Raw genomic sequence first — 12,384 nt, 5'->3', positions numbered from 1 at the left:
GGAAAACAAGAGGCTGCCTGATTTAAATTGAGGAGGATCTAATCGATATTGAAATTTATTGATGTATTGGAAAAATCAATATGATTCTGTGAGGTTTTCAAGTATTATGTCTTCTTCAGTTTTCTATACTATAATAAAGGAAAGAACTGGCTTATACACGTAAGGAATAGGGAATTATGTTTGACGCATCATCACGTCTGAAATATACTCAACTGTTTAATTTGAAATTTTGCATATAGATTCCGAGGATGGTTATTTATGCCTATTTTCAGTTCATTACGTCAAGTTTTCAATTTGTCATGCATCCAGTTGTTGTATAGAAGCAGCTGAACATTTCTTTTAAAAGGGACATTAGATGATAGGTATTATTGGGGATCCTATTCGAATAAAAATAACTGTAACTGATTTTCTGTCACATCAAAACCGCACCGATTTCTCAAACCGTTCAAAAGTTATTCTCACTCAAAGATACTGATAAATCATGCATCTATCCATCATCTTTACTATAATAATGGAAAGAGCTGGCTCATACACGTACGAAAATTATGTTTTGACACATCATCACGTCGGAACTACTGGACTGATTGATTTGAAATTTTGCATAAAGATTTTTCATGAACCAAGGATGGTTATAGGCCTATTTTCAAATTTCGAATTTTTTTATTACGTCAAGTTTTCATTTTGCAAAGTTTTAAAATGGACCCTTGCGAAGCACGGGTTACCTACTAGTCTTCCATAATAGTGGGGTGCCAGTTATAATGGCAGTATTTGATAGCGCTATCCTACTCTAGCTCTGAAACGCATAAGAATACTAGTAAATCTCACTATAGATATAGATGGCTTCTGTGAATCTCAATATATTTCCATCTCGCTCCGATGGAGCTGTATAGTTGCCATAGTGGAGGGGGGGGGCTCACCAAAACCCTAACCAAACATTACATAACCTACCCTAACCACCCTGAGCACGGTCAGGCCATCAAGTGAGGTTAGAATAATATTATCAATCACCGCTAAGTCCAAGCACAAAGCACCGAAGCGTTTTGGTGCTTTTGAAGCATTAAGCAGGAAGCATCAAAGCTCTGAAACACCTAAGTCCTCACCAGAAAGCATCAAAGCATCAAGGTACTTAAACACAATGGGTACCGTAAATATTAGCCAGATCCTGGTGTACAATTTGAGCTTCAAATCTTGTATTATAATAGTATGTTCTCTAAATGATGGATGTTATCAGATCTGTTCTATAATTCCAGCTGAAAATCTTCACAATATCAAGATCTATCCTATTATATTAAGCGAGCAATTTCTGTGTATATACAGGGTGATTCCTACTTATGGTCAAATAATTCAATACGTGATAGTAGAGGTAAAAATAAGAAAATAAGTTCTTTTAAGCATATATCCATAAACGCTTCATTAGCGAGCTATACAGGCTGAAAGATTTCGCCCGGAATTCAGTTCCTCTGGTGAAATACACCGATGCTGAATTGTTTGGGGACTAGTTTTGATAAACTTATGGTGGATTCATATGGAAGAATATCTGAAAAATTGAATAAAACTAGTCTGGAAGCTGTAGTGTGAGTAGTTTTTGAGAAAAAAAGTTTGAATATGCAAAAAATATAAGTAGAAATTATTTTACAATAATTAAGAATCACTGTATATGTTTATGTGGTTATCTCGTTATGTGATTATAGGTATATATTATGTTCAACGGATCTCGAAAACGGCTCTAACGATTCTCACAAAATTTGGAACAAAGTAGGTTTAAAATTCGATTGCACTAGGTTCAACCCTTGGATAACTCGCTGAAGGACATTAAAAGTATAAATACCGTACGTCCTTGGAAAAACAGCTGGAAATTTTGTCGTCTGTCGATACCGTAATGGAAAGAGTGAACGAGTGCATCATCCAGCTGATCTCACGGAAAGAAAATTCAGCACGATAAACTTATTTTTGTTTATTCCCTTTTTTAGAAAACATGTTTACTTCAGAAAGTCCAAAACAGTAACTAGATGCTGTTAGGCTAGGGACACACGAGCACACATAGTGCGTTCGTTGCAACTTACTTTTTGCGGCCGTCGCCAATGACACCACACGAGTGTTGAGTGTGGTGCGTCAACGTCAGTTGGCTTTACGCAATTGAACCAGACGAAGCAATAACTTTTGCATGTCTCGACGTGCGTTGTAGCATTTCTGCCCAGTTCAAAAATCACCGTCTTCCGTTACTTGGAACGCACGTACCTCGTGTGTTGTCACCAATTCACTTCTATGTATTTCTTCAACGGACGTCAAAAAGTAAGTTGCAACGGACGCACTTTGTGCGCTCGTGTGACCCTAGCCTTAGTGTAGAATAGTACATAGTATATTAACAAAATTGTAGCAAACATAGTAAATCGAATTCATAGTATATCTATTTTTGTAATTGATGATGTGTTCGTTTTTTGAAGTGTGAATAAATTGTTATTTTGATGAGATGTAGCTTAACCTAGATTTTGATTTGGACTGTAGTATAAATTTGAAAAGGGACATTTTGGGCATAGCCTTTTGTGCCTCCTCATATAACTGTAAAAATAATTGTACGACTGAGAAAATGAATAATAAGTATAAATTATAAATTTAATCTTTCTTTAAAATTTTCTAAAGCTGTGTTTTCGTAACGGGCAGAAGCAGAATCGATTGCAGCGCACCCAAGCGGGCAGAAACAGTAACATTCAAAGAACTAGTTCTTTGACATGAATTTTGCTTTATGTGTTATGGGTAATGAACTTTTTGGGTTGTCCAAAAAGTAATTCTAAAATGATTATTGGATATTTAATTTAATAGAGTGAATAAATTGCTTTTTATAACTCAGATAACTTTTCCACAATAACTATTAGTTACTTCAATTATGCTAAATTTTATGATTTATAGGCATGTCAATCAAAGAGTTAATTTTTCATTTCCTATGCTTGAAATTTGTAAGGTGAATTATTTGAAGTAACTGATTATATTTCATTATTAATAAGATATTATTTTATTAACTAGAAGCATTCCATTATTAATAATATATTATTATAATTATTTTATTAACTAAAATCAATTGCCTTCAGAGTCAATGCATGTCTTTGAATCACATCGTGTATAGGTAGGCCTACCTACTATGAGTACCGTATTCAACTTCAAAGGCCTATTGAAGCTCTATCGAAAAAAAATCAAATTAATAAATGAGTGCTTTACTTTTGGCATTTTTGGAATCTACGGGTTATATTACACCAAGAGAAATAAATATTGTAAACGTTTTTTAGGCAATTTTATTTTAGCAGTCCCCTTTTTGATCATTGGATAGTTACGGTCCCGGCTGATATACTTAAATAAGAATCGTGAGGCCCATTGCCTGCCTAAATCAATATGCCTTTTCAGGCAAGGTTCAATTAGGGACTCCTCACCAGTAAAAGCTATACGAATATTAAAAATTATTATTATTATAGATTACTGTAACACATATGACATGTAAAAAGTGTATTCAAACAGGCGAACTAATTCTAATTATTATTGTTGAGATAACTATATCTTGCTAGAATAAACAGGGTCTGTTATGGTACTTTAAAAACACATAGCCTTTTTAAAATGGATAATATCTATTAATTATAGAAGGTAACTAGTACCTTTGTGATATTCCAAAATGAAACATGATTAGTTTCGACTTGTTCAATAAGGATCTCTTGACAATGACATAATTAGAAACTGCATGCTCATGCTTATTTTGATATTTTAGGGTAGGCCTACTAGTTATTTTCTATAATTAAACATTCAAGTTGCCCTATTAAAATTAATACTTTATTAGGGTATTAATTAGAACTAGAGTAGCCATTCAAACTCCTTATTTACTATAATGTTCTAAAAGCTTATTAATTTTAATCAAAACTTTGGAAATATAGCCTAGAAGGTAGAATTGAAAGTGATTATATTTATATTATGTGGCTTGGAACATAATATTTTCAACTTTTGCTTGAGTTATTTTTCATATTCAAAGAATTATTACCCCTTCAATGCAGTACATAAGTGCTATTACTTAATTCTTAATGCAATACATAATTGTGATACCCTATTTTATATCCAATTAAAGTCTATTATTTAATTACACGTTACCTCTAGCATTTGCTAGTCAACAATGTTAAATAATGTTATTATTTCCAAAAAAGTAGAAGCCATACAGAACCAATAAAGTCATGTTAATAAGAGTTCGATGCTGTAGGGTTGAATATAATTTTAAAAAATCCCTCAAGTATAAACCATCAAAACTCATTTTATTAGCTTCATGTCACTTGCTGTTTTCTTCAAAACTACCTGAATTGAAGCAGTTAGCAGGAGCGATCAGAAAAAGAAGATATTATTATGAATAAGATGAAATAAACACATCAAGATGTACTGAAAAAATGAATATATTTCTTAGATTAGTCCATCTCTTTCTTCTGTAGGCTACTACATCATACATGAATCATATCCATGGATATTATTCAAAGTTGATTTTCTTTGTCATCCTCTACTTCTGGCTAATACACCTCTAGGCCTGAAATCAAAAAGTTATTGATAATTATTTATTATTCATTATAAAAAACTTTGCAAAGTGAATTCTGAATTGATTGTTTGTAATCTGTATAAGTTTTTAATTATATTTCTTGGGAAGGAACCCCCCAATAATGACAAAGTAATATTATATGAGAAATTCCATAAACCAACAATCAGTTAAATATTATTAACATCAATCTGTAAGTTGTGTAATTCTGAATGATTGATTGAATAAATAAATAATCTCCATGCAGGAATTGGGATTAATCAGTGTGCCCCAAGGTCAAAAGAACTTGTTGGAAAAACATATTTTTGGATACCATGAACAATTCATTTATTTCTGTGGTCAGTAGGCCTACTTTTCGACCGTTTGGTTTACTAAACTCTTCCAAGATGTACTGCATAAAGTAATTATTAGTTCTACATTGAGAGAAACAAGTTTAATGAAACAAATGGGAATAATCAATAAATTAATTGCTTAATCTGAAATGATGATTATCTACAACATTATAAGTAGAACTAAGTGATTTGAAAATAAATACCAAACTGTAAATACATGAATCTCTCAAAATAATGCAGGCATTTAATAAATTCAATCATAAATTTAAAAAGGTGGAATCACTGTCATTAAAGCTATATTCAGTGTTTTCTACCAGCACTTGCTGAGTGAATTTTTGAAGTCATCTATTAATAGTTCTAATGTATGGTCATTCATAAAGTTCAACATTCACTCAAGATCAAGATGGACATTTGAGAAGATTGTTTTAAAAACAATGTATTCACTTATCTATTCAGGGAATAGAGCTGTTCATAATATTTGGGATTCCTTCCATAAAGAAATTTATGAAACAAAATCTAATAATGTGATAACATTTTAACATCAAATTATTGATTTAATGTTATCACATTATTAGATTCTGTTACATAAATTATTTCTTTATGGAAGGAATCCCAAATTTTATGAACAGCTCTATTCCCTGAAACAGTGAATATATTATTTTTTAAACATCTTCTGAACTGTTCATCTTCATCTCATGTGGTTTCACGTTGTTTCGAAATATTGTATACTGTAAGCTATTAATGATTTCAAAATTCAGTCAGTATTTCAATTATTTTAGTCACATACCATATTTATGTCTTACTATTTGAATATCTAACATCAAATCAATAATAAAACATTGTGGATAAACTTTTTGAAAAAATGGGAAACTGTATAAAATGACATCGCCCACATATAGTTTTAAAAATGTGTGGAATTTGATCTTACCTAACTAACTTATTCTATCTATGGGTTCCAAAGAATTTTTCCATCCTGGTCAACAAAAATGAATTCATATGCATTTCCTTTGAGCACATTCTCTTCAATATTTTGTTTGTAAATGGTACCTGAAAAAAGAAACATATTTAATTTTTCAACATATATCCATTTTGGAGATAAAGTGAAGTTAATCATCAATGATAATACATAGTTTGGACTTTGAATAAATTAGAAGTAACTGGGCTTCAATAAACTATTTACATTAGATAGACTATACATACTATAAGTATATACCCTACTTACATTCATAGCACATAACAGAAAACACTTTAAAGTTTTATAATATAAATTTAAACAGAGACACACGACATAGATAGATTAAAAACACTGAAAAACGTACATTACACTCTCTGCTCGGTCAAGAAAAGGGACACAGTTCCTTGAAAATTTCCGATTATATGTAATTTTTCAGTGTTTTCAATCCATCTATGTTGTGTGTCTCCTGTTTTAATTTATACTATTTACATTGATTTACCTGGCCTCACACAATATATCGATCAATAGAGCATGAATAAGTGTTTCAAATACATTACTATTTTAGTTTTAAATGAGTTTGGTAGCAATGGTCAACCAGAAAAATAGTACCTATTTTATCTTCTTTCAATGGCAGTCTTTCAATATTCAATTACACTGACTATGATCAAGTTATTTCTATAGGTTAACAATCTATGTAATTTTGTTTCCAAGTGAATTTAAATTAATTAAAAGAGATTAATTTATAGATAGGTACCAAAGACAAAGTAAATGTTCTAATAGTCAGGTTAGTTTTGTTATCGTATTGATAAACTATGGGTTTACAATATTTTGAGGTACAACATGGATAATGGAAGTTTAGGACTAAGAATGTAATGAAATACTTCAAAGTCAAATAATGATGTTATTTTCAATAAATCGGTTTGTGTAAACTACTACCTGCATTATAAAAAATGTATTTTGTGATTAGGCCAACTCAATGAAAGTTTAAAAGATTGTTAGCATGAAATGCTATCTTATCTTATAATGAAATGCAAAATGTTATCTTGTTGAATAATGTTTTGAATCATTTAATGTTAATCTAATCAATCAAGCTTGAATGAGTTTGAATAATTGATTAGATTTATCTCTTTCTTGTGATAATTCTCTACCATAAACAAACAGCCTAGTCTAGGCTTTACAATTATTATTATTAAATACTAGAAATTATACTTTAATAAATAATAAACTTTCGTCAACTTCTAACTTCTTGAAAAATGAAAAAGATAGCAATTTGGACCTAGAGACTAGGTTATTAAAGGCATACTACAGTAGGCTACCTGAATAAAAATTGTAAACATGCTGGTAGTCTACTTATAAAATTATATTAAATTGTGTACGGTAGATCTAGCCTACTTTATTATGAGAATTTTAAGTCTACTTACTTGAATCCTCTATCATATCAGCAATTTTTAACCATATTCTATTTTTCAAATAGGTAATTCGTTGTGCAGGTCTGGAAAGTATAAAACTTTGAACTGTCGCATCAAATTTATAATGAATTTTACGCCTTTCTGTTGTAAATCCATTTTCAATTTCTCTTGTAAAATTATAAGAATAAAGAAATCAATGGAAATATTTTAAACCTCAATTTTCTACTGCAAATTAATTTCACAGTATAATAGTAGCAATCGAAATCTGACACCGACAGCAAAATAATATCAAAACAAACCAACCAACAATCAAAGATTGAGGTTAAAAAGAACATGGCGTCTGATCCAGAGAAAGAATTATTCTGCCGGTGTCACGTGATCAGAGCAGAAAAAGAATTCGAAGCTGTCTGTTCCCGTCGACAGAATCCCGAAATTAGTTCTTTTTCGACAAAACGGTTCACGAGCAGTGATCGGTCGAAGCAAAATAGCATTGTGTTGATAGGCCTTAAAAGAACGGCAAAATGAACGACAGTTCGTTTCTGATTTGAACAGTTCTTTTTTTCTGCTCAACTTTCTGTCGATGGGTGAACACTCCCATAAGAACCAATGTTAATTTAAAGTGAATTCTGTCGTCTGCCCGTTACGAAAACACGGCTTAAGCTTTTACACTCCATAACAAAGCTCGGTCAACCGATATGTTTTAAATGTTGGATGTATCAGACTGTTTTATGATTCTAGTCCTGTTTTATGAAAATCTCACAATATCAAGATCTATCATTAGATGATTGCAGTATCACAGCTCTTGCTTCCACCTGTTTCTATTCTTTTTGAGCGAAATCCCAGATTGCGCATTGAAACTAACCCAACACAAGCTCTACATTGGAAGTTCTAAAAGCTCAACTTCAACAATGACCAACGATAACATTCCCATTTCCTTCTTCTCTGAAAACCAATTTTCGCTACAAACTGACCTACCTCAATACCTATTGCAAACTTCCATTTACGGAACCCACCCTCAAACTAACCAACATTTATTTACTTTACATACATTCTTCTCACACAATATTACTAGTAGTTCTGTGAACAGTAGACCTCACGCAGTATTCTCATCCACAAGTACCTGATTGAAACTATAGACCTAATGGAAATACAGTAATAAACTGGCTTCTCCATACATCTGTGTAATCGCTTGTCAGCTGATTTATCTTATATATATAAAAGCGAAATGGCATTCACTCACTGACTGACTGACTGACTGACTCACTCACTCACTCGCAGAACTAAAAATCTACCGGACCAAAAACGTTCAAATTTGGAAGGTATGTTCAGTTGGCCCTTTAGAGGCGCACTAAGAAGTCTTTTGGCAATATTTCAACTCTAAGGGTGGTTTTTAAGGGTTTAAAGTTCGTCTTGTAGCATGTATATTCTTCTTATTCTCTTAATTATAATTGAAAAATGTCCATACCATATGTTAATATAGAACTATATCTAGAGAGAGTACCTCTTCGACACAGTTGTTAACTGATAACTAAATAATTTTGTCAGGTTGCCATTTAGTTGAGTTGACTTTGTTGGGTTGGCACCAAGTTGAAGATTGAAATGCATTTATCGCGGAGAAATTGATTGGGCACTGCTACTTCAATCAGAGCTATTCCTGGGAATATTATATTACTAGCCGTCAGGCTTGCTTCGCTCGCCATATCCGTTTAGCCAGACGTTTAGTCTGGACCCCCGACTGGATCGTCCTAACATATGACAAAAATGTTCAAATGAGAAATGCAGGCAAGCGAAGCGAGCCTGCTGATCTATTCTTGGACGTTCCAGCTTGGGGTCAGGGGGCGGAGCCCCCTTGCCAGACGGATATGGCGAGCGAAGCGAGCCTGACGGCTAGTAATATTATAAAGTTATGCAGCACATGATCTATATTTCGAGTATATCATAGAGAATAGTTAGCATAAGAAGATATCCCATTGTTTATAGAATTCATTCGAAGTTTGGAGGTTTGTATCAAATTATGGTGTTATGTATCAAGTTGAGATGATACTGTATCAACTTGTGTTTATACTGTATCATGTGTGTTGATACTGTACCATTGTTTGCTGATACTGTATCATTTATGGTGATACAATAGAGGAAAGAAGATATCCCATGGTTTATAGAATTCATTCGAAGTTTGGAAGTTTTGTATCAAATTATGGTGTTATGTATCAAGTTGAGATGATACTGTATCAACTTGTGTTTATACTGTATCATGTATCATTTATGGTGATATAGAGAAAAGATAACATAAGAAGAAATCCCATGGTATAGAGCGTTTTGTTGCAAATTCCACTGTTAACTCAAGCTGTTAGTCCTAGTAGCTGGTAAGCTGGTAGTCTCTCATACTGTGCCGTTCTTACACTCTCACCTCAACAAAAGAATAATAATAGTCCGTAGTCGACAGTAATCGGCTTGAGTGACAGTAGAATTCGGAACATAAAGACCATGTGATATACTTTCCTTGCCCTATTACCATAGGTAAGGAAAGTATTGCTTTCCGAAAAAAATTAAGGTACCCCAATTTCTGAATTTCTATATCCTCTGAGTCCAAACAAGGGGGTGGTGTGTGTGTGTGTGTGTGTTTGTGTGTGTGTGTGTGTGTGTGTGTGTGTGTGTGTGTGTGTGTGTGTGTGTGTGTGTGTGTGTGTGGTGTGTGTGTGTGTGTGTGTGTGTTGTGGTGTGTGTGTTGTGTGTGTGTGTGTGTTTGTGTGGTGTTGTGTGTGTGTGTGTGTGTGTGTGTGTGTGTGGTGGTGTGGTGTGTGTGTGTGTGTGTGTGTGTGTGTGTGGTGGTGTGTGGTGTGTGTGTGTGTGTGTGTGTGTGTGGTGTGTGTGTGTGTGTGGTGTGTGTATGTGCTCTGTGTACACAATATCTCATCTCCCAATTCACGGAATGACTTGAAATTGGAACTTACGGTCCTCACAATATAAGGATCTGACACGAACAATTCCGATCAAATGCGATTCAAGATGGCGGCTAAAATGGCGAAAATGTTGTCAAAAACAGGGTTTTTCGCGATTTTCTCGAAAATGGCTCCAACGATTTTGATCAAATTCATAACTAAAATAGTCATTGATAAGCTAAAGCTCTACAACTGCCACAAGTCCCAAATCTGTAAAAATTTCATGAGCTCCGCCCCATCTATGCAAGTTTGATTTTAGATTCACAATTATCAGGTCTCAGATATAATTTAAACGAAAATTTCGAGTGGAAAAGATGAGCATAAAAATCTCTTCAATAATGTCCAGTAACATTTTCACCTAAAATTGAAAATAAGCTTGAAATTTGAGAAAATGTAATTATTCAATTGCAAACTGTTGGTAACTGTTTATCCTATTAAATCATTCACTATGAAGAGATAGCTGATCTTGTGTGTATCCAACGTTATTGGCCTGTCACCAGCTGGCTCAGATCATTGACTTGGAATGCGCGTTTACACTAGCGTCAGGTGATCAATTTTCATAACGGCAAGGAAAGTTGTGTGACACGAGATTTTCTTCTTAAGCTATCTTTTATCTATGGTCACTGTAAATGACACAGTATCATTTCAACCTGATACACAACACCATAATTTGATACGGAATTTCCAATTCCCAAACTTTGAATGAATCTACAAACAATGGGAAATCTTCTTATGCTATCTTTATTCTATGATGATATTGAATTCGACCACCCGGTTTCATGAAGTTCGGTCAAGAATTGAAAATGGTCAAGCCGGGTATGCTTTACAAGTGTCGTTTATGTTAAATTTCAGTCGATTTTAAGGTGTGTACAGACTTTCGCTCTGCTCCGCAATCGAACGTCACTCGAGCAGATCGATTGATGATCGACCGGGGAGCAAGAGTGGAACGAGAGAAGAGCTAACATCTCCCGTAACGTTCATGATCGGAGCAAGTGCGGGTGCGTGCATGGAGCGATTGCGGAGCGTGTTGGAGGCGCGTATATCTGTACGCACCTTTATGTTAACTCAAGCCGATTACTGTCGACTACTCTCTATTATTACATGTTTTAGCCGGATGAGAGTGTGAGAATGTCACAGTGTGAGAGACTATAGTGAGGTCCATGTATCTAATGACAGTATTTGATCAACTTGGTTTTGCCATCCTTGTTTATCATCCCACAAAGCCAGTGGTACTATCCTTTTCTAGGTCCACAACGATGCCAAGTATGTTTTTGACAGTTCAGAAATATAATTAATTAATGCAGAGAATCGGCATCGCTATTCTCTTATCTTTATCCACTGTCATTATAACGTGGACCTCACTATACCAGCATAGAGAAACAATAGGGTAGTAGATATCCCATGTTATAGGGCGTTATGTCGCAACTTTTACTGTTATCTCAAGCTGTAGTCCACGTAGTTCTTCCTGTGAAGCTTTATGACGCTGGTAGTCCCTCATATTGTGCCTTACATACACTATTACCCAGTCAAAACAGTAAAAAACGACAATAATCGACAGTAATCGGCTTGAGATAACAGTAAAAGTTGCGACATAAACGCCCTATACCATGGGATATCTACTTAAGCTATTGTTCTTCTATGCTACCAGTTTCATATAGCTTCATGAAAAGAGCTTGAGTCAACAGTGCAATTTGGAACATTAATATTCTATACCAGAGCTCTCCAACTTACGGCCCGCGGGCCACATCCGGCCCGCGGATAGATTTTGTCCGGCCCGCCGAGAGTTATTGCTGCAGATTTTAAAAAATATATATCTATACACATTTTTGACAACAACTGTGAGTTCAGTACTCTTCTCTTACTAGCCACTCCATTGCTTAATAAGTGTAAAATAAACTGTAAACAAGCAGCGATCAACCATTGCGAGATAATATTTGCAAATGTTCTGCACGGACTGTACATGTCTCTCCCAGTAAACGACTCTAAAAAACATAAAAAACCATGCTCAAGCCATGTTTCCTCTTTCTGGATCTACCTACAAGTGTGAGCAGACATTTTCAAAAAATGAAGTTTGTTGAAGTTACATCTCATAACATTTTAATATTAAATATTCAGATTTGACAATAGTGCGAAGACAATTGGGGTATCTTAGCTCAAAAATAATAAATATCATGCCAAATGCATTGTCAGAATATCT

The 12,384-nt window shown here is 34.1% G+C and overlaps 1 long non-coding RNA gene across 1 annotated transcript; it reads right to left on the bottom strand.

Moving 5' to 3' along the window:
* Positions 1-4,491: 4,491 nt before the first annotated feature.
* On the bottom strand, positions 4,492-7,395 carry LOC120356641. Its single transcript, XR_005574099.1, has 3 exons — positions 7,261-7,395; positions 5,813-5,931; positions 4,492-4,546 (listed from the first exon to the last, which is right to left on the bottom strand). It is a non-coding gene; the product is annotated as an uncharacterized LOC120356641 (long non-coding RNA).
* Between the last annotated feature and the right edge of the window lie 4,989 nt (positions 7,396-12,384).

This window comes from Nilaparvata lugens, unplaced genomic scaffold (genome assembly GCF_014356525.2).
Source record: "Nilaparvata lugens isolate BPH unplaced genomic scaffold, ASM1435652v1 scaffold7362, whole genome shotgun sequence".
Lineage (NCBI taxonomy): Eukaryota > Metazoa > Arthropoda > Insecta > Hemiptera > Delphacidae > Nilaparvata > Nilaparvata lugens.
The sequence above is the reverse complement of the archived record's forward strand: the minus strand, read 5'-3'. Positions and strand labels throughout refer to the sequence as shown.